This window comes from Mauremys reevesii, linkage group 18, assembly GCF_016161935.1.
Source record: "Mauremys reevesii isolate NIE-2019 linkage group 18, ASM1616193v1, whole genome shotgun sequence".
NCBI classification, from domain to species: domain Eukaryota; kingdom Metazoa; phylum Chordata; order Testudines; family Geoemydidae; genus Mauremys; species Mauremys reevesii.
This window is the reverse complement of record NC_052640.1, coordinates 23,053,359-23,075,758: the sequence shown is the minus strand read 5'-3', so window position 1 is coordinate 23,075,758 and position 22,400 is coordinate 23,053,359. Positions and strand designations below refer to the sequence as shown.

The window sequence follows — 22,400 nt, the reverse complement described above, 5'->3', positions numbered from 1 at the left end:
AATATTTGCACAAGCCTTGGCCAAGCAAAACAGCTGAGTTTCACTAGAGTCAATGTCTGTGTTCACTTTCTTTGTTCACAAACACTTTACCTTGACGGTGGGCTGTGGGTACGACAGTAATAGGAGTGTTAAATATCCATGGGCACAGAGAGAACATGGATATGATGCTGTGTCGTTCTGTAACGTGTTCCTACTACAACCTATCTCTCAAACCTTTGCAGATGCTCAGATACCATGGGAATAAGCCCATGATGGACATACAGACAGACCCACTGAATCTGTGAAAATGTTGCCTTTACAGATGGGAATGAACTAGATCCACAGAGCCAAAAACCCTGAATTCTGGAGGATGTGGCTCAAAGTCCAGACCCAAACCCAGCCCTGAACTGAATCCAGTTCCTCTTTATAGTGGATCATACCAGCACCTCAAATCCAGTCACACATACACCCCTGATGGAATCTGGGGGCTTGGTAGAGGGTTGTAAATGTTCACACATGGATGTGAATTCCACCATGCCGACTCAGCTCTAATTACAAGGCGAAGGCTTGCAAGCAGAGCTAGGAACAGCAGACGAGCTGATGCAGGGGAGCTGGGACTGAGTACCAGTGTGAGGAGCTGACCAACCATTCCCTGGTTGCAAGCAGCAGGGAAAATGTGGGTTTTGATCATGTCTTCAAAAGGAGGATGGGGAGTAAATGAGGTGGAAGGAGGCAAAAGAAAAATCCACTGGCTGGGTAGAAAATTAGTGTCAAAGGCGGGAAGGAAACAGACTCAGCAGTTTATATAAATATTTGATTTCATCCTTGAATAAAGCTGTTTACAGACATTCCTCTTAGTGCAGGTGAAACAGTAGTAGCAGAAACAGCTGGTGCTTCCTCCAAAACCCCAGGACAGGCTCTGGATTTCAAATGCCCCAAAGCTTGTGTGTGTATGTAGGGGAGAGGTGGATAAAGCCTGTTCTAAGGAGAAGTGCCCTGTGCAAACCTGATTTTTTGGATCCCAATTGTAACCTGAGCATTATTCAGGGCAGACGTGCTGGCTCCTCCAGGCAGAGCCAGTCCAAAGCAGCCAGCCAGGCAATGGTTGAACGTGGTAGGGTCCCCTGCCTGCCCCATAGCCATGAACTCAGAAATAGCATCCTGCTAGACAAGGGCTGGGTGCTGCAGGCCTTAGAGAAGGCTACAGCTACAGCTCTGAGGAAACGCGGGCTGGTTTGCAAAGCCAAGCTGAGGAAGGTGCTTGGTCTGGGACCCTGAGAGCTGCCTGAAGATGATTGGTTTGCCGACCATCCCCCTACCTGCTCCCCCCCAGCCCCTGTTGCAGATGAAACGAAGCTATCAGAAGGCCTCGCTTTATCCCATCTTTGCACAAGAGCAGGCTGTTTGACTGCGAGCGCGAGTCTCCGCTAACCAGCCCCTGAACATCTGTCACTTGAATAGCTCACGGGCTCTTAAAGGGGCCCTCCAGCGAGCTGCTGCTTTTCTCTGCCCTGCTCCCTACCCCCAGACTCTGCTTTTAATCCCCAGTGAGTTAAATGGCAATTCAGTGGGTTCTCCTTAAAGGTATTGGGGGGTTGGTGGCCTGCAAAGAGCATGTTGTTACAACGGGCCCCCTGGCTCCGATCCTACCACGGCTGCTCTCCCAGCCCTCCTGTTGTCTCTTACGCTCCCTCCGTTCAAGCTGGATTGTGAGTTCTTCCGGGCACTGGAGGCTGTAGGTGCTACGGCTAATCGTAATATCCTACTTGAAACACAGGTTTTATTTAAACAATCCGTCCCTTCCGGTGTCCCCAGGCGCGAGTGCTCCGTGGGGATGGGATCTCTTGCCTGGAATGATACAATTCGACGGCCACCAGCAGGCTCAGCCCAGGTTGTGTTTGTTTCCTGCCTTCATGTGTGGCAGGTTCTTCCCTGTGTGTGTTTTCCCTGCCCTGGGTGACATGTGGTCTCCTCTGTGCTCCAGCCGGTGCGTGAGAAGTACTGCCTCAAAGGGAAGGGGAGCAGGAGCTTTGAGCTCTGGCTTTAGGAATGAGCAGGCCTGGGTTCAGGTCCCAGCTCTGCCACAGGCTCCCTGGGCTGCCTTGGGCAAGTCACTTAGGCTGGGGTTGCCAAAGGCACCTAAGGGAGATTAGCACCCGACTCCCTTCAGCACCAGAGCCCTCTGAATCTAAAAGCACAAGCCTCTTCCCCCGAGCGAAAGGGCCTGGAACTGTCGCTAGCCTGCGCACATCGCGAGGGAGAGATGGAGGTGGCGCGGGGATTCACGTCTCTGCCTGGCTGGCTGGTGCCGGAGTGCGAGCGATCCCCTCTCGGGATCTGTCCGTGCTGTGACTGACGGGAGCTGTCGTTCCGTCCTGCCAGAACTCACTGATCAGGGCCGGCTCCAGACCCCAGCACGCCAAGCGGGAGGTCCACCGCAGCCGCGGGACCGGCGACCGCCAGAGCACCCCCCGCGGCGTGCCGCCGTGCTTGGGGCAGCGGAAATCCTAGAGCCGCCCCTGTCGCTGATGGGAGCCTTTTGGGTTGCTCGGGGCAGGCTGGCTGCCCCAGCGGTCGGGTGCCTATGAGGGGAATCTGCCCAGCTGGCTTGGGGGGTAGAAGGGCGACTGGACCCCAGGGGATCATCCCCCGTGGACAAGAAGCAGGTGCGAGGGGAGGCTTTCAGAAGGAAGAGGATGTTGGCCACATCCCATATCCACTCCTCCTGGTGGGCTGGGCAGGCGCAATGCCAGCGTGACGTCACTGCAGGGAACGCGACTTGAGCACTGACCGTTACTGTCCTGGGGCGAATCCTCCCTCCTCAGGCAGGCTGCCTAGGGGGCCCCTTGCTGGGACCCAGTGGGGTTCAGCAGTGCAGGAAGGGAGGGAGCTGGAGCGTGCCGAGGCCCCACAGAGGCCAGCTAGCGAGACAGGGAGAAGGCAAAGCTGGGGCCGGAGCACTGAGTGCTCCACAGGTCCAACAGCCATCGCGTATGCAGCATGGCGGCTACTGCAGCTGCCATGGCCGGCGAGGGGAGGATCCTTCCCCCCAGCACCCAGCCCAGCTGCTGTGACTGTGCTCTGGGGCCAGAGTGTTCCTGCATCGGTGGAAGGTCATTCACCAGGGTGGGTTACCATGACTGCTGTTCAGGAGAGTTCCTGCTCGGGGAACCACCCTGTCTGGGTGGGCAGAGTCCCATTGCTCCCAGACAAGGGGGCTGTGTGCCAGCAAGGGGCTGGGACAATGGAAAGAGGCCTGTGAATGGAATTTGCGGTTGAGTTTGTTTCTCCGTGGAAGCGGTTTTTGTGCTGCGCCGGGTCTCTCGCGCCGGCAGGCTCTGGTGCCTTTCCTCTCCCGTCCTCCGCTGCTGGCAGGGGCCCACGCATCCCCTCCCCGTTCCCATGTGCACGCCCATGGCAGCATGAATGACAGCCGTGCCCTGGCAGCTGCCGGGATTGCCAGTGTCCGTCACGTTGTTTGAAAAGCCTTGCCTGGGCCAGCACCGGGAAGACCTGAGCACGCCAACTACCTCCTGTTGTGTCGGGTGCTGCTTGGGGGGATCTCAGCTCTGTCTGCTGCAGTCTGTGTCCTGAGGACAGCTCTGGTCCTCCATGTCATTCATCCCCTCCTCTGCCCGGCGGGAAGCGGGGCGTTATCTGTGCCTTTGGAGTCAGATGGCGCGTTACCGGGGCCAGGCGTGATGCGCTGAGCTGGGCAGTTGCAGCTGATGTAAGTCAGGGCACAGGGATCCCAGCAGGGCAATATGTTGGTGCACATTCAAATGCTGCCCTGATGGGCCCTGCTGTAAGACACCTGGGTAGATAACGAGAACCTACACAGATGTTATTAGCAATAAGAAGCTGGCCTCAACTCAGCGTCTCCCACTGCGGAGGCCAAGCCAGGAGTGTACGTGTGGGGGAGACTTTATTCCACAGGAAAGAAGAAATAAACCACCGTGAACCGTATAAAGGGCAGAATGAACAGAGCATCCCCAGTTAGCAGTTACCTACGGCTCTGGGTAAGGGCTTCGTTAAGTACAAAGGCAGCTCAGTCTTGCCTCTCACATGCTGTCCTCTTCAGGGCCCAGTGAGGGGAGGAGCAAGGCCCAGGATGCTGCGTACCTGTGAGCCTCTCTGGGCTGGGAAATCCCCTGGCATGCTGCAGGGCCTACATAATAAATACTGCCAGTGATGGGGCTGCAGCTGGTTGCTAGGGAACTTCTGACTGTTGCTTCAAATGAGAGGGCTGTGCTGTGTAGGGAAACCACAGCCCCTTGTGTCTCTTCCCCCATCCGCCCGGAGATGTTTGTTTTTCAGCAGTCTCGGAAGTTAGAACCAAAGCTCGCCTGTGAGTTCCCATCTATGGACCGGCAGCCCATTGTGCTAAGCATCCCAGGCACGACTAGTGAAAGGAGTCCCGGCCCCAGAGAGCGGACTCCAGGGCTGGTGCTGCCTCTCACTAGCTGAATATCCAGGGCCCTGATCTCCGCTGGTGCCTCTAAACGCGTCTATAATACAAGTAATTCCCACTCTGAGGCTGCGATCTTGGCAGCCTCACAGAGGCTAGGATCGAATTGAAGACACGGGGAGCTCAGCCTGAGTAAGGATGACAGGACTGGGTCTGAAGATCCTACTCTAATACTCGGGGAGTAAGGTTGCCAGGACCTTGCTCGCTGTATTCTTGCCGTGAACTCCACAAACCTTCAGCTGGCAATTTAGTTCCCTATTTGGCCTGTTCCTGAAGTTAAACCCCCTCTGATGGCCACTTAGCTGTCACTCCACCATTCCCCCGTGTTTTCCCTTTCCATTCTGCTGCATCTCCGAGTAGTAAATTTCATTATTAATTTTTTTAAAATATAAACCTATCGAAGGCAAACCTGGCATGGCTAAAATTAAATCATTTCAGGCATGGCTGCCCTTTCCTTTCCTTTCTTTTTTTTTTTTTTCTTTCTGGCCGCTGAAGCTCTTAATCGTTTCAAAGCTGGAAAGTGCCATTAAACAAAGCCTGTGGTTTGTTTTTTTTTATTGCTGATTCATTGTCATTCTTCAGCCCTGCACTGAGAAAGCAAGAGTCCTATAGCGCAGAGACAACCAGACGGTTAACGTAAAAGACGCTTGTATTTTGGGGCCCCAGTGATATTTGAGACCTACAAGTAGCCGTAAAATGATCTTCTATTACAATAACACCCACAAGCCTCCGCTGCAGTCAGGGCTGTATTGTGTTCGGAGGAAAGATGGCCCAGTGGTTAGGGTCACTAGCCTGGCACCTAGCAGTCAGTGGTTCAAGTTCCCTACTCTGCCACAGATTTTCTATGTGGCTGGGCAAGTCACTGAGGCGACATCTATCGTTGGAGCAAGGGGTGTGATTCTAGCTCGTGCGAGTGCCTGGAAAGTAGCAGTGTAGCTGCAGCAGTGTGGGCGGTGGTGAGCAGCAGCGTGGGCCAGCTGCTCTGAGTACAGACCTGCCCGTGGGTCCGTACTCAGGGCCGCTAGCCCATGCAGCCGCACTATTTAGTGCGAGTAGGTCTGCGAGCTGGACTCTCAGCCCTAGCTCCAGCGGTGGACACGTACAGTCCCGACACTGCATGCCAGGCTAGCATGGCTATAAGTAGCCGTGTAGCCGGTGAGGCTTGGCTCGGGCACGTAGAGTGCCCTCTACACCAGCACCCCCAAGATATATACTCAACATGGCTTTCTGCACTCTCAAGCCACGCCTCCCACATCCACACCGCTGGGTCCTGCTGCCTCCCCACTGCCGGAGCCGCAGGGAAAGACTTCCTCGGTGGACAGGCTCTGGCAGGTGGGAGGCAGTGGGGAAAGGCTCCAGAGAGCTGTCTCCCCCCTGCCGGAGCCTTTCAGTGCCGCACGTAGCAACACACCTCAGTAACAACTGCGAACACAGCCTGCCTTTAGCTATGTCTATGTACCCTACATGCCGCAGCAGGTGTAGACAAGATATTAATTGCTCCGCGCCTCAGTTTCCCACTTGTACAGTGGGAATAGCACTGCCCTATTTCACAGGGGAGTTGCAAGGATAAATGTGTTGAAGTTTGTGACATTGCAATGGGGCCCATATAAGTACTGAGGTTAGGCTGGGGTAGGCACAGTATATGTGTTAAACAGGCAGGACCACTGAAAGGTAGGAGGGCAAAAGACAGGCACAAAGAAGTGAAGAGATGTTGCCCTAGGACATGCAGCAGATCAGTGGTGGAACTGGGAATGGAACCCAGGTCACCTGATGCCTTTGGACCACATGGCCTCTCCCATGTTCTAGTGAAGATGCGTTTATAAATAGTTTATAAGGGAATAATGACTAATCGATGTTTGAATAAATGGTTGATGTTTACAGGTTGTTAGGGTCCAGCAGGCGAGTAAGAGACTTTTACCCATCTGTAACACTGTCTGCTGATGGTGCTTATAGCCATCAATAGTTCATACTACTTACGGCTGTAATGTGCTTAGAACATCTTCTGATTAATTAAACCTTGATACACGACGGATAAATGTACCCTTCAAGTTAAGGGTGACCACATGGGAAAGCAAATTTAAAGGCATGTCCAGATTGGAAGCCCAGGTCTGAACTCCTTGGCTCTGCCAAGTACTGGATCTGAATCTGCCTTGTGGGATTGGTTTCTGGTCAGACCCCAAACTCATTGGGGGTCAGTTTTCTTTCGAGGTCGCTTGTAGCTGAAATCTCCCAAGATTAGCTGCTCTGACGAGAATCTTGCCATTCAGGGCCCAAAGTCTCCAGAGATCAAGATCAGATTTTGACCTTATCAGAGTCTAATCCAAGATCAAGCCCTACCCTTGATTTGACCTCGGACCCAACCCAGTCCTTCCCCACAAGCTAATCTATATCTGCACTCTGCTTCCTTGATGCTTCTCCACTCAGAACAGAAGTCGCCCGAATAATTTCACACCCGTTTAGCTTTTCAGATGTGTCAGTCCTGCCCACAGGAAACGTTTAACACATCCACCAGCCAGGTAAGGACAGGCTGTCACTCGTGAGCGGCTCTGTCCTTTCTTTACGAGCTTACCTAGAGATCGTAGTAGACAACGAAGTTCTCTTCGGCCCTGCGGCATTGTAGAGTGAGGTGCTGCTGGGGTCTGTTCTTGCCCCCACCCCTCCACTCCCGTACTGTGCATGTGAGATGGGTGGAGCAGAGGGAGATGGTTCATGCCACTGAGAAGGTTCAATGGACTTTGATGAGACCTGGGTGCTCGGATGCCATGGTAATGAGCACAGTATAAAAATGGAAAGACCAATGAAATGAAATGAGCTGGCTAAGGCTCCAGCCAGATGAGATCAAGGTGCTACTGGTATAGTCTGAGGGAAGCAGTTACAAGCACAGAACATTCATTATTTAACCACATTTCGGGGAAGCAGACTTTCCCCACTTGGCACTCAGTACTGATGTAGTGGTGTTACGTGGGAGCAGAGTAATGAATGGATCATTCTGCATGCGCCTGTGAGGCAAAGCAGTTATGGGCTAGATTCAGTGCAGGTTCAGGCTATCAGCTTCCATGGGCAAAATGCCGGAGGGCAGCAGGATTGGCAAGCCTCTGCCTGTGGGGAATCTATAATTACCACAGCGGTGAGCATGGCCTAAATGCCTAGACACACGGAGATGAAGTGCCCAGAGGAACTCAGTTGCTCCCGGGTGCTGAAAACCCCGAGATGGTGCCCCCTACAGAGCAGTAGCATATTGTACCTCCTAACCCGGCCAGGTCAATCTGTATTAGAGACAGAGCTATTGTCTACAGGCCCCTCATGACTGTCTGTCTAGATGACCGAGATCCATCAGGGATGAACGTGGCCCACCATGTTTAAATTCAAATCTTATTTGAGACACGTGAATTTGTGTCACCAAACATGGCACATTTGAAATAACCGACTCTGCAAGCGGAGCAGCTGCCCTCCCTTGGCGTTGCAGCTGAAGCTGAACAAGCTCTATCCCCCAAGCTGCAAAGAAAAGGGATGCAGGGTGGGTGAGGCTATAACAGGAGGAACTGAAAGCACAAGAAGGCCTGAAAAGGATCATTCAGTAGTTAAAATACAAGCCTGATGTGAAAGGGAAAATGCATCTCCCTGAAATAGATGAGCTGTTCAGAGAGGAAATTGGAAGCAAATCTGGTGAAAGGCGGGTTGTTGGTTTTTTAATCGAGATCCCCTAGGTAAGATCTGGGGAAATAAAGGGGATTTTTTTTTGAGAGAACCATCCGTGAAGAACAGCTATATTATTTAAAAAGAAAGGTCTCCTCAAAGGAGCAGCTATTCTGTTGGAAGGACTACAATTATATAGCGCTTCCATTGAGGCAAATGATGAGCCGGGAGGCCATTTATCCTGAGAAGGAACAGGAAGCCATATAGAAACCAAGCAGGCAAAGAGAGAGAAACCAAAGAATTTAATACATGGGCTTTCTGGAACCACCACTGTAGAGCCTCCACAGTCTTTATTCCTTCTGGGGGGCCAAGTGGCATATTGGGCAGGGTCTTTTAGATGAGCTCTTACAAACAGAAACCCTGTCTGCTCTTCCTAAATAGCTAGGGTAGCTGTGGTCTAGTGGGTGGAGCCCAGGCCTTCGAGTTAGGGGAGGCGGCTCTGTTCCAGGCATGCTTACTGGCTAGCTCAGGACTGACCGTTCTAAGTTTCTGGCAGTGTTTGGAGTCCGTTTCCGAGACTACCAGGTTCATTGACATGGTTGTGTCTAATGCAGACACAGCCTTACTTCGTGTGTCTCAATTACCCCACCTTTAAAATAGGGACAATCCTGTGCCTCCTTCCCTTTGGGAGCTGAGGATGAAGGATGTGACGTACGTGTGTGGGGCACTGAAGATCCTATGGCATTTTTTATCAAAGGAGTAGGAGCTTCTCTTGTCCTTCTAGGCCAAATCCCCCCTCCCCAGCCCCAGCCTTGGGCACTCGCTCTGTGTCTGTTTGGAAAACCCTTTGACATCCCGAGAGCTGCTGTGTAAATGGGGAATATTGAATAGTGAAAAGCAATCAGTACAGGTGGCATGCCTTCCCTTAGCCTCTGTGCCTGCTTCTCGAGACTTCACACCTCTCCCTTTAGCTACCCAGTGTGGGGGAAATCCATCCACCACTGAAAAAATCGATATAAAGGAGTCGGAGGAAAAAACAAACAAAAACAAAATGTCCCCAAATAGCCAAGCCAAAAATAAAGAAAAGAGACAAGTTTCCATAGGTGCAGGAGCCAAGACTGCAGGTGGGTCATTCAGATGCCCATTAACACTAACCCAAAGCACCAATATGCTCAAGAATAGGCTCTAAAAGGAAAGGATCCTGTAAGAAGACAGTGTGATGAGAAATGGATTGTGGTGGGTGGGTGTGCGTGCGTGTGTGTGTGTGTTGCAGCACTCTAGTGGGAAGGGATGGGATTAGTCTGTTGCGAAAAAAACATTTTCTCCACTGGCTGAGCTAGTGTGGCTGCACTGCTGTGCTGAGTGGCTGGTTCTGAGTTTGAATCTCCATGATTTCCAGGCCTGATATGATCAGTAACCATAACATCTGGGTCTTCATAATCAATCAGGGCTTGTTGCAAGTGTCTTGTCAAGTCTGGGGTAGGGGAGGTTGACTGACATAGGATTTTATGTCCTGTTATTTTCAGTAAATTATCTAGAAGTGCAGCCCTTCCCCTTTGGATACAAGATGTCCCTCGGTTAATATGGATAACAGAGTGTGCGGCTTGGCTGAATAGCTAGGGAGGATCATCCCTTTTGTGTCGTACCTTGACAACATGAGTGAAGATGGGCATCAGTGAGGTTCACAGAACCTACCTGACACGGTCCCTGTTTGCCATGCCCGGCTGCCAGTTTCACCTATGCAAAGTACAGAGCCTGCTCACACCAACCTGAAGTGACAGAGCCAGCTGAGGACATAAGTCTTTCATGAGCATCAGGATTGTCCGGTGCCTGAATTCCAGGCAGCCTTCCTCTGCAGACGCCATTCACCAGTCAGAGCTCTGGGGTTTTCAGTCGCATCTCCTCACGTGAAGCTTCCAGGGCCCGTGAGCACCTTAGTTTAACAGGAAAGAGCAACTTGTCCACTAAATGAACAATGGAGTAAAAATTCTGGGCTTTAGCCTGCAGGACTCAGTGAGAGTGAATATATCCCCCCTCCCTTCTAGCCAGTTTTGCCTGTGCAGGGTAATAAACAATACCGCGCTGCCTAGAGACTCAGGCCTGGTCGACACTTACGTTTTGCTGGCGTAGCTTTGGCTGGCAGGAGTATGGAAATAATCAACCCCCTAATGGACATCTCTGTGCCAGCACAAGCCCTAGTGTAGGTGCAGTTAGACTGGCAAAAAAGTGCTCTTGCCACTTCAGCTTATTGCATTCGGGGAATGGTATCAGCTCTGCTGGCCAAAGAATCTTTAGCCGGGATAAACTCCGTTAGGCGGCTTTGCTGGTGCAGCTCTGCCAGCAAACCCGTTCTAGTGCAGACAAGGCCTGAGAATGGGACGCTTACAACAGTAGAAATCCAGGGCTAGTCCTCCATCACCTTGCCCCTTGTGTGGCCATTTACACCAGTGCAAACCGAATGCAAACTGTTGCCACCCTGCTGTGGAAATGTTTTACGCTCGCTTTGCCACCGGTGTTCTGGGAAGGCGCAAGCTGCAGGGCAGCAGAAAAGCCGGTTCCCACCGTGTCTCTTGAGTCTGCTGAAAATTTGGCTGTGACATTTGGAGGGCAGCCAGGCCCCAACTTCCCCTCTGCTTCTGTGAAAGTAGCAGATCCCAGTAGAAGGGGGCAGTGTCACCTTCCCAGCATGCTCCCCCTTCTCCAGCCTGTCTGGAGTAGCCTCTGTGGGTGAGCCACAGGGTTCCACTTTGCAGGTAGGGAGGGGACAGGCTGGATGATCCAGTCCCCTCGCCCAGGAATGCCTGCCATTACCGCACGGACGGCGATCAATGCCATTAACCAGGGCCCAGCAGACGGGACCCATTTACACAGTGGCTGCTTTTGGCACTACTCCCGTTTACTTCAGTGGGAGTTGCTTGTACATCAGAGGTGGGCAAACTACGGCCCATGGGCCACATCTGGCCCGCGGGACCGTCCTGCCTGGCCCCTGAGCTCCTGGCCCGGGAAGCTCGCCCCTGGCCTCGCCCCTGCTGTCCCCCCTTCCCCACAGCCTCAGCTCGCCCCGCCGCTGGCGCAATGCTCTGGGGGGCAGCGCGGCGAGCTCCTGGGGCAGCGCAGCTGCAGAGCCCGGCCTGACCCGGTCTCTGTGCTGCGCAGGGTGCAGCTGCCTGTCCTGGTGCTCTGGGTGGCGCGGCTGTAGCACCGCCAGCCACCGGTGCTCTAGGCAGCACAGTAAGGGGGCAGGGAGCAGGGGGGGTTGGATAGAGGGCAGGGGAGTTCGGGGTGGTGGTCAGGGGTCAGGAGTGTGGATAGGGGTCGCGGTGGTCATAGGGCGGGGAACAGGGGGGTTGAATGGGGGCAGAGATTCCAGTGAGGAAATCAGGGAGGGGGGGGTTGGATGGGGCGTCGGGCAGTCAGGGGTGGGGTTCTGGGGCGGTTAGAGGACAGTGAGCAGGGGTCTGGATGGGGCAAGGGTCCCAGGGGGGCTGTCAAGGAACTGTGGGGGGGTTGGCTGGGACAGGAGTCCTGGGGGGGCCATCAGGGGGTGAGAAGCAGGGAGGGTCAGATAGGGGGCGGGGGCACAGCCTCCCCTAACCATCCCTCCATACAATTTCAGAAACCCAATGCGGCCCTCTGGCCAAAAAGTTTGCCCGTCCCTATTGTTCATACAGCAGCTGCCTAATTAGGCCCCCTGCTGCCTGCTCAGGCCTCGTCTGCTTCTAGCCAGCCACAAGGTCAGCTAACGAGCCTGCTGAGCCCCTTGCCAGATCCCCTCTCACACCCTGCCCTGGTTTTCTAGATTAACAGATTTCAAGCCCAGAAAGGGGCTGCTGTGATCATCTAGTAGCACAGACCATAGGGCTGCCCCGCAATAACTCCTGGAGCAGAGCTTTGGAAGGAAAAAAAATCCAGTCTTGATTTAAAACTTGCCAGTGATGGAGAATCCACCATGGCCCTTGGTAAATTGTTCCCATGGTTAATTGCCCTCCCTGTTTAAAGTTGCACCTTATTTCCAGCCTGAATTGAGCTAGCTTCAGCTTCCAGCAGGGCCGGCTCCAGGGTTTTTGCTGCCCCAAGCAGCAAAAAGAAAAAGGAAAAAAAAAGCCATGATCACGATCTGCAGCTCTACTGCCGCCGCTTCAGTCTTCGGTGGCAATTCGGCGGCTGGTCCTTTGCTCTGAGAGGGAGTGAGGGACCCGCTGCCAAATTGCCACCGAAGACCCGGATATGCCGCCCCTCACCGTTGGCGGCCCCAAGCAGCTGCTTGCTGGGCTGGTGCCTGGAGCCGGCCCTGGCTTCTAGCCACTGGGCTGTTAGACCTTCCTCTGCTGGACTGAAGAGCCCATTGTTTGTTCCCCAGGTAGGTACTTACACCCGGCAATCGAGTCACCCCTTCACCTTCTCTTTGTTACGCTATCTCCACTGAGCTATGAGGCATGTCTTCTAAACCTTGTTGTTTCCTTCTGCATCTTCCAGAGTGTGTTGTGTTTATATTAACAACTGCAGTGGCGAGCAGGACAAACAGGGATGGGTCCAAGGGTAAACTGTGGGTCCAGGCACCTCCCAGCTCTTGGTGAGTTAAGGTCCACGTCTGAAGTTTGAGCCTCTGAGAAGTAGGTATTTGAGCTCACCTGGTGGCCTGGCAAAGCCTTGGCAGGACCCCAGCTGGTGAATGGCTGCAGGACCAAGCAGTTGTCCCCTTTGGAATGAGCCACCTTCTGACTGCAGAGGCAGAAGGAGTTAGAAAGCACCCCACAGCTCCAGGAGAAGGCCTAAGAACTGCCCTTGTTTGTATTACAGCCACGCCGGGAGCTCAGGGATGGATCCTGTAAGGCACTGCACTAACCCAGTGAAACCCAAAGAGCTGAGCATCTAAATAGACAAGACAGGTGGGAAGAGAAACAGAGGGCAGTGACTTACGCAAGGTTATTCAGCAGAGCCAGGATTAGAACCCAGGTCTGTCAACTCTCCATCCAACACCCTATATTCTCTAGTCTGATCTGCTTCTCCAGGATACCTTGTTGGAAGCACCAACTTAATTTGTTTCCATTGTTATCAAAGTAAGCCACGGTGTCAGACAGAGCAGCGCTGAGGACGCTGATGTATTCACCGAGAAGACTGGCTGGCAGGATAGTACACACAGTTTCAAGGCTGTCTCATCTCTGTTGTGCTGTGTTCCCTCATTAATCACCCTATAAAAGGGGACCCAGACGCCTCGTGCCAACAGCAAATGTGAAATCTTTGTCATTGGCCACATCTCCTCTACTATACATCATCTCCTGTCCTCAGGGACGCAGGCAGGGATATCTTCATTTCCCTTCACGGCAAAGGTAAACCACAATAAAATGCTCAGTGCTCTGATGCTACGTATTCTAACCAGACAGATGTCAGGACTGATGGTATATGGGGCTAGTGGCTATGCTCAGAGCCGAGCACAGTGCAGGGCGGTGATAGGCAGGCTTCCTGCTTCCTCCACACAGCTCCCCGACGGCCGTCACTCCGGTCCTGGGATACCCCTTCCATTCCACACCTGGACCCCCTAACTCAGCTGTGTGATTGCATCCCACGCAGGGCCTGTCACAACCCCGTTATCCCGAACCTCGCCCTACACTGCTCTGACGGTGCTAACAGGTAGGCACCGCGGCTGTTTCCGAACAGGCCATCAGCTCCTCCTTTGATCACCTCCTGGTGCCCAGTCTGGGCTTCTCTGGAGCAAATGTTCCCGGTGGTTGAGAATTAGACCAAATCCTGTGGCCCTTCAAAGGCATCCCTGTATTGGTGGCATCCCAGATTCTGTTCCAGGTGGGTCTAGGAATCCATGACAGGTTCCACCCTTTCCAGGGTCTGGATTGCAGTTCTGGAGCTCACCTGACTCTCCCTCTAGCATATAGAGCCCTCTGCTGTTTGATGGACTAGGACCCCGCTGTGCTAGGTGCTGTGCAAACGCCAGAACAAAAAGACGGCCCCTCCCTCAGGGAGCTTCCAATCTTGGCTAATACTTGACGGTCGCTGTCTGTGCCCACCCGGAACTCTAGTGTACGCGCTGGCTGAGACTGAGCAGTGTTCTGCCTGGGATTATAGCTCAGTGCTGGCAGGGCTGTCACACAGTGTTGTGTGTGTGAGACCCAACGGAGCCCAGACTCTGCCTTAAGTTCTGTGGGGGGGGTTCTGGATTTGTGGTGTAATTCCCATGCGCCTCCCCTGCTCGTGATAGGGATGCCACTGTCTTGCTATCCAAACAGAGCCCCGACATTGCCCCTGATCACTCAGCTCCCTGGAGCCCGTGTCCCTTGCTGGGCTGCAAATCTGCAAGTGTGATAGAATGGAGCCAGCTCGGCCTTGTCACAAAATGAACAGAAAGAGAAACCCTGCAGGGCATTGCTGTACCTGCTGGGTCCACTTCTGCTGTCAGCTGATTGAGGGCACAGTCCTCAGCTGCTACCAGCATGAGATTGTTTCTGTCTGCAATGGAAATAAACAGACGCCCGAGACCGTGAGCAAGGCAGCCCTGGGTAAAAAGAACCCACAGGAGCTAAGTCTATGGTAATGCACAAAGCTAGGAAGAATGGCTACAGGGCATCTGTTCCTAACCATTTTATCCAGTTCTCATGCTGACGGGAAAGTTCCTCCTGTGGCTCAGACTCAGTGGTTTGGAAGGGAGCCCATGTGGATGTGAGTCAACCCAAAAGGTTTCTGGTGCCCATTTTTGGGGTGCGTCTGTTGGGCTGTACTGGTTGTGAACAATGGATCTTGCTCCCAGCTGAGCAGTAGACGTTGCCTTTTAGCCCACAGGCCTGGCCTTTGAGGGGCTGTTCTTCGTATTGGAAGGAAGGTCCTTCCTCACCAAACTGGTGATGGGAGACACTGCCGGTGTGTGACAGAGCTGGGTGCACGGCTCTGTGGTTTTGCAGACGGCTGCATAATGCAGGTGCTAGTTGAGAGCTCTTTATGGAGCTGCCTGTTCTCTGAGCACACTGGTGCATTTTCCCCATAGTCTGCAGGGACATGGAGGGAGTCATTTCCCTTCCACCATTACCATCAGGAACGTAAAACCTCATCCGTGCACAGAGGATCTTTGCTGCTCTTGTAATGCTCTGCACATAGAATCTTGTGGTAGGGGAACTTCTAACAGTTCAGAGGGTCAGTCTGGAAAATCACCCAAAAGGTCATTTGCTTCCCCTGACCTTACCCAAATTATCCAACCCTCTTGGCTCATGTCAAGGATTTGGGGCTCAAGCCCTCCATGGGAACAGCCAATGTTACCTTGGGGGATTGCCTCACCCCACATCTGCATGACTGCCCACGACGGCTACCTTCCATCGGAACAACAGAACTGTCGCCAAGGAGTCAGACCCATGAGCAGACACAGGCCATGAATCTGGAACTCACTTTCTGAGGAGATGAAGATGGCCATGAACCTCCGAGCGCAGCACATGGTCTTATCAGCCACTCAGAGATCTGTCAGACCTGTACCAGCATCAGACTGTTCAGGGCATTGCTTTTAGCTGCCTCTGTTTGGTCACAGGCTCACAGCAATGTTGCAAAATATGCCATCTTGTCTGGCTAAGCCAGGATCTCCTTAGACAGAAGGAAAAAGGGGAGAGAAAGAAGTAAGGTGGGTAAAGAAAAGGACACACTGGAGCGAGGGGTGGACAAAGTCTCACGTCCCGGGACATGTTGGGAATTTAGCCAGAGCTGGTGGAAGTGGCAATGTCATCTGGCTCCAGCTCTCTGGCCGATCAGGTCAGGACATATCTCAGGACTAGGATGGAGAAGATCCCAGGAGACAGTGGGGGTTGCAGCCATGATGGTGAAATTTTCTCACCAAGTCTTTCTTTAAAGACTCCCAAAGGGGAGTGATGGACGGAATAGCCCATCCCCTAATTATTGTGTCCACCAATTAGGCCTAATTTCTGACATGTCCATTTTGGTTCATTGATTTCCCCACCCCCAAACTTTTCTTCTTCACCAGCCACAATCTTTACACAGTCCTAGAGCTGTATCAGGAGGCCTTTTTGTTTAGACTAATTGAGTCATTTTGTCCCTTTTCTGGCACCTTTTCCAAACAGGATTTGTTGTTATAGGCTATTGTGACATCTTGTGAACTCACACTCACGTTTCACGGATGAGCTCACAATTAGGGTCACTTTGTAGGCCCAGCTATTACAACAGCTCCCAGCACACCACACGGGGCTGGATAGGGCTCACTTTCTATCCTCTTGTGTGGGGCAGGTGCGCACATGGCAGAGGGGCAAGGCTGAGACTACCTGAGCAGTCACAAGGCATGTCTACACTGCAATTAAAAACCTGCGTGTCTAACTGAAGTGTAGACGTACCCACAGAGGCTCTGCTGCCTGGCCGGGAGCAGTCCTTCACCCCAGCCCCTGAGGGACTCCCCAACCCACAGCTCAGGCTGGATGCTGGGGAAGAGAGTTTGGGGCTAATTGCTTAGCTGATGACACATATTTAATATTTCATGGATAATTCATGGCTCTTCATTAACAAATATAGGAACAAAATAATTATAGCCCCGATCTCTGTTCAGAGTAGGGAGGCAAAGGGGGTGTGTGGAAAACCTGATCAGAATAAATTTGAATGCTTCCATGAATTATTAACGTGAAGCAAAGGAAGAGCGAACAGGTTTTTAAATGCTGTAATGTGTGTATGGGGAGAGAAGTCTGATTCAGAGCTGAAGGAAGCATCCCCCAGAGCTTTGTCATGGCTGAGTCTTGCGTCACCTCCTTGGAGTGTTTGTGTTCCAAACAAGTGGCATGCGATCCCAGAGGAACAGCGAACAGTAAATGAGTACAAGCATCTGAAGGAAAAAGCTCAGCTGAGCTATGATTTAAAGGGGTGCTTTCACATTGGATTTCACTTTCCAAACTTAGCCACAGAGAGATTCCCTCTGTCAATATATTTCTGTATTGATACTTCAAATTATGGAAAATAATTTGAGTTTGAAAGAGAGATGGGCCTGAAGTGCTAAATACAGCACTCCGACAAAGCTTAGAGATGTTTGGATATAGGATTTGGTTTGAGCCATTTTACAGAGGCAGGATGTAGTATATGTAGCTTGCAGCTGCAATCCGTTGAATTTTTTTTGTGTGCTGCACCTTTTCACATGCAATAACTCTGCCTGTCTGCAGCCATGGCAGCCATTTTGTTCTCTGAATCCCTGAAGCATGTAACTCAGGAGATGCACACACTGTGCTCTCTCTCATGGAGACTTTGTGTGTGTGTCCTTTCTTGTTGCTGGTTTTCTTTAATTTAGAGTGAAGATAGATGGCTGCTCTGTGTGTGTGGTGAAAAGCAAAAGTCAGCTTTCAAATTTTGGGTCTAGATCACAATATGAACTTCACCAGAGTCCAAAGGGCTTTTCCGGTGCAGGGATCTGGTTCAGACCCACATCCGGTACAAATAATCATCTGAGTGGTAAACAAGTTGGTGTGTTTTGAAAGGTACCAAGGGGAAAAAATCAAACTCCGTCTTTAAAACGACTGATCCCAGACGCCTGATCGACAAGAACACTGATATGCCCTGGGTCTGAACAAGGTAATCAATCAATTATTCAGCGCCCGGTGTGTGGGGGAAGCAGCTCAGCCCTTCACCTGTGTCATTAACAGTGAAGGGGAGCATGCGTAACTCCAGCAGGAAAGAATCTAGCCGTTTCTCGTCTCCTTACCCCACCTTCGTTCCAGGAAACTCCTACAAAGCAGCAGGCGATGTGAAGAGACGGATTGTCCGTGGGGGCTCCTGCAGAAATAGGCATGCAACCAGCACAGGCATGAAGCTGAGCATTCATGTGCCTGTGCAAAGCTGGTAACCGCTATGTAGGCTCACGCGTTGCATTTGCACTTACATTTTTCATAGCCCTTTTGTAAATGCCTTAGGAAGTCAGTTATGGGACTGAAATAACGAGGGATCAGATCTTTGTGATTCAGCTCCTGTGGGGGGGAAATACACGAGCGAGGCCAGATCTTGCGGTGTTGTGAACTGAAGTCTCACTACCGGGGGAGGAAGCTGTAACATTCGGAGAGGTTCAGCTCTATTGCAGAGTTGAAGGCAGAGCCCTAGTAAGTACACAATGCAGATGGACACCTGTGTGCCTGCTTTTTGTGTTTGTGTGTGTTGCAGGATGACCCATTGCACCCTTCTTTGCAGTTAGCTCTCACAGGCTCAGTCCTGCCAGGAGCTAAGCTCTCTGGCCTGATCCAGCGAAACACTTCAATCCATGCAGCACTGAGCCCTACAGGCATATCACAGTCACATTAGAGCTTTCCCATTGTTATGAATCTGATCTGAGAACTGAAATATATAGAGCAGAAATAACCATCTAATCTAGGGCTACACACTAGCCAAGGGTCCTGGTGCCCAGAGCTTCACTTGCAAGGTCTTTTAATGGCGCTAGAAGCTTTCCATGGAACTATGTATTTTTGTGTCACCGATTCCCAAGGTCTGTCTCTCTTCCTCCATGCTGATAATATCTTCAAGGCTCTCGCAAGATCCCTTGCGGTGCTGGCTTTGTTTAACCACCACCTATTCTGCCGCCAAGCAATTTGAGGTGGCTTGAGCTCTGGCTTCAGTGTGGCACATTAGCTTTTGCTATGTAGATTGATAGAAGTTGGTTGGCTTCAACAAGCGGGCCCTCCCTGGCAATCAATACATCCATTTGCGAGCGGGAACCAGAAGTGGAAAGGACAGGGTCACTAAATTAGAGACAGGTGCACGGGGGGAGGAGGGAGCGGCTGTCGAGGCCTCCTGATGCCTGGAAATGGAGTCGCTCTATCACGTGCCTCGGGAATGATTATGAATAAAGAGGATTTGGCTCTGGAAGCAGCATGTCTGTGCTGTACTAGTGCTAACTTATGAGGCCAGGGATTGGGTTGATAGTGCTGCCGATCAGGTTTTCAAGCATGCGTTTGATGTTTACACCCCTTGATGTTTAATCCCTAATTGTAGGAGGGAGAGGGTGAGGGTCACGGGACCATATGGCCACCCACTCTGCCAACATAAATGGCTGCAAAACACTCGGAGAACCGAGGGCTTTTACTAGAAAAGTCATCTTTCTGATGCTGACACCAAATGGACAGCAGCGCCTCATCCTGGGCAGAGGGGCATCCTGTCTGTGTGTGTGTGTGTGTGAGAGAGACTCAGCTACGTTACTGTCTAGATAAAGAATTATCCAGCAAAATAAATATATTTCCATTGAGAGATTTCACAGTGCCGCCCACACACAGTTTGGGTCAACCAGAATAGTGTTATGTTATATATGCTGGGGAGGGGTTTGCTGCTGTATATACAGTAAAAATACGTAACTTGGCCCAATATCTGTCCATCTCCCACAGCAGTGTACACAGCAAGGGGAAAGCAGATGAATGCATGATATATAAAGGCTCATTGCTAGTCAGGACAGCTAATGGAGCCGCTCTGGTTGGAGGGGGGGGGTGTATCTGAAGGGTTGGTCAAATTTTCCATTGAAACTTTTTTAAAAATCTAGTTTTCCACTACACAACTTCTCATAAAGTGTCTGTCTGGTTTCCTCCAGTCTTTACTGTTGGGTTTTCTAATGGGGAAAAATAAAACTTCCCTTTTTTCAGTTTCTGACAGTCAGAATTTTCCCTGGGAGGAAAAATACCATTTTCTGACCAGTTCTATAAAATAGACATTTATTATACATATGTAAACTCGGCCTCTGTCGTCCCATTAGCTATGTGGGTGTGCTTGATATGTATAATCTTGTGGGTGCGCACACAGCTGATGGGAGGTAGAGTCCAAGGTATACAGAATGGCTGGTGGCTGTTCTGACACTTGGCATAACTCTAGACAGAAGATACCTGCAGCTCTTGGATTAACTGATGCTCTGTACCAGAGCAGCTCTGTCACCCCCTTTTCATGGTGTCTGTACCTCTGCTTGATTTTTCTCTCGACACATCCCCTGATTCTGGGACAGATAAATAGCACTGAAGGATGGCTACAGGCCGTTCTGAGTAAAGCGAGGGGAAAGATATTTTATTTTCCATGCAAAATATAAAGAAAAATGTTTTGTTTTTGTTTTTTGTCAAAAACCCCCAAACATTTTGGTCTTTTTGACTTTTGATGACGTTGGGCATTTCTCACAGAAAGTTTTCCAATTACTCAGAAAGGTATTTGACATCCAAACAAGTTTAGCCAACAGATTTTTGACGGCTTTAGCTCTGGGCACTGTCTATTTGTACAGCACCTCGCACTCTGGGATCCTGGTCCATGAATGGTGTTCCTAGGCATTACCTCAATACAAATAGCCCAATCACTAGGTGAGTTAGTGTCATCAGCGAAACAGGTCATCCATCAGCCTGTGCTAAACCAGGTTCTGGTACTTTGACTCAGGACGTCTTTCCCTTCCCTGGAATTCTCAGCATTCCTGGAAGCTGGCTGAGTAACAGATCAGAGGGGAAGAGACGTAAGTTACAAAAGTTCCCCAAGAATCTGTAGTGATCCGTTTAATATCCTCTGTCAGGGGGCTGTATTCTGCCCTTCTTGGGGGTTGGATTCTGTGATTTCCACCGCCAACTGCTGTGATGCTAGACAGTTCCTCTAGTGCACTCTTGTTTTCATTTGGGGAAGGCCTCAGACGTGAGTTAGAAACCAAAAACAAGCAACCACCAAACCCCAGACACCAGCCCCTACCTGTCTCCCTGCGGTCAAGAGACAATTGGCTTTACCCTTCCCGGCAGCTGTCTGCCTTGTCAAGGAGCGGGCCAGCAAGGAGTGACAGGCTCCATCGACTCAGCTGTTATCTGAGCCGCCACAGCTAGCAGTCCCATTCTGCCGCTTTTGTCTGTCCATCAGCAGCATGTTTGCTGAGTTAATGAAGTACTATGGTGTGAGGGAGACGGAGAAAAAAGGCAGCCCGATAAACCATCCTGGGGGGAAGAAAGCAGCAGCAATATCTGGAGCTGCATGGCAGGCTGTTGGGGGAGACATGGAGGTGGGAACAAAGGAAGCTTGACATTTTGTTCCAGAGATACCAGAGATCTGGGAGTCCGACCCTTATGGGGAAAAATGAAGCGCCAGGGCGGTGGGGTTTGGCCTGGAGAAACCTGCTCAGACGAAGTGAATGTCCTAGGAAAGAATGGGTCGCAGCATTCAAACAACGTCACTTGCTTTCATTCGGGTTAAAGGCCTGTGAGTGACCCAGCAGCATCGGGCCAAATGCTGCTCCTGCCAGCCCCCCCCCCCCCCCACGGGGAAGCATGCACCTGCCTAAGAGACGCTAGGCTTGGATCAGTTCTCTCTTGGCCACCCCATGTCAGCTGAGGCCAATGGACCTCCCGTGCCTTCACTCATTTGTCTGTCTCGCAAACATAGCAGAGCATCTGCAGTCCCAGTTCCCAGGTGCATGGGGCTGCGCTGCAGAGGGAGGTATGGGGCAGGTTAGGGGACCTGCAGGATACCCAACAGCCCAGTGTCATGCAGTGGCTGGAGCCCCTCGCTTCCTGCAAATTCAGTCTCCCACCCCACTGTAAATATGGGAAGAAAGATGTGGTTTTAATGGGCTGGATCTGGAGAGCTGGGAAGCCCCTGCAACTCCTACTGGCTTCATTCCCTACAGTCTCAGTACAGGAACCTGTCCATAACTGCCCTTGCAAAGATGAAAGACACAGAGATAATGTACATATGCAGGTGAGGAGGTAAAGAAGTTAAAAACCAGCTGAATGCTGCCTAATGGCGCTCCCCTCGCGGGCCTTGTTTTGGTCCCACTGTTAGGCACCAAACACTAGTTAGGACCCGAGCTCCATTAATAGCCAGCTGGGCTGCTGCCAGTAGCAGGCTTTATTCCTCCACCCTTGACTTTTACTGTCAGAGTGTGGCATTTAATGGTCATTTCTAATTGGCACTGACATGATGGGCAGGACTCCTGCGAGGCGGATCACTGCAGGAGGAGGTGAGGCATGAGCTCTGTGAAAATTCACCTGACGGCTTCCTTCTATGTGCACCCTAGCCTGAAGTAATTAGCCTTGGTATCCTGGGTGCAAATTAAGTGTGACCAGCATATGCTGGTGCAAGCTGCAGCTACTTGCTTGATTGCTCAGAGGGCACTGGGGGATTCACCCTGAAGTCCCTTTTCGTATGGAAATCATTGCTAGGAAGGAGGCTGCGGGGAGTGTGGAAGGCTCCTCGTGCAGTCAATAGGAGTGCTAATGATAAAATGGAATCGTTTTGAAACAAGGGGCTGGATTCAGTTCCGGTTTTATTTCCGGCTGACTCATTTCTTTGTCTCCGATTCTCTCCTCACTCACATGGGCCGTGGATACTGGAGCTAGTAAGAGGGAAACCT

General features: G+C 51.5%; 1 protein-coding gene and 1 long non-coding RNA gene across 7 annotated transcripts in view; both read left to right on the top strand.

Moving 5' to 3' along the window:
- Positions 1–22,400, top strand: part of SRRM4 (serine/arginine repetitive matrix 4) — a 194,911-nt gene that overhangs the window by 86,253 nt on the left and 86,258 nt on the right. Inside the window, exon 1 of one of the 6 annotated variants that reach the window (XM_039505398.1) lies at positions 13,282–13,413. The exons of the other annotated variants lie outside the window; for them this stretch is intronic. The gene's annotated coding sequence lies outside the window, so the exon portion shown is untranslated. Of the gene's footprint in view, positions 1–13,281; positions 13,414–22,400 lie in introns of those variants that run through there. 6 annotated transcript variants of the gene reach the window in all.
- LOC120386258 lies at positions 15,393–18,772 on the top strand. Its single transcript, XR_005589614.1, has 3 exons — positions 15,393–15,698; positions 17,355–17,635; positions 17,782–18,772. It is a non-coding gene; the product is annotated as an uncharacterized LOC120386258 (long non-coding RNA).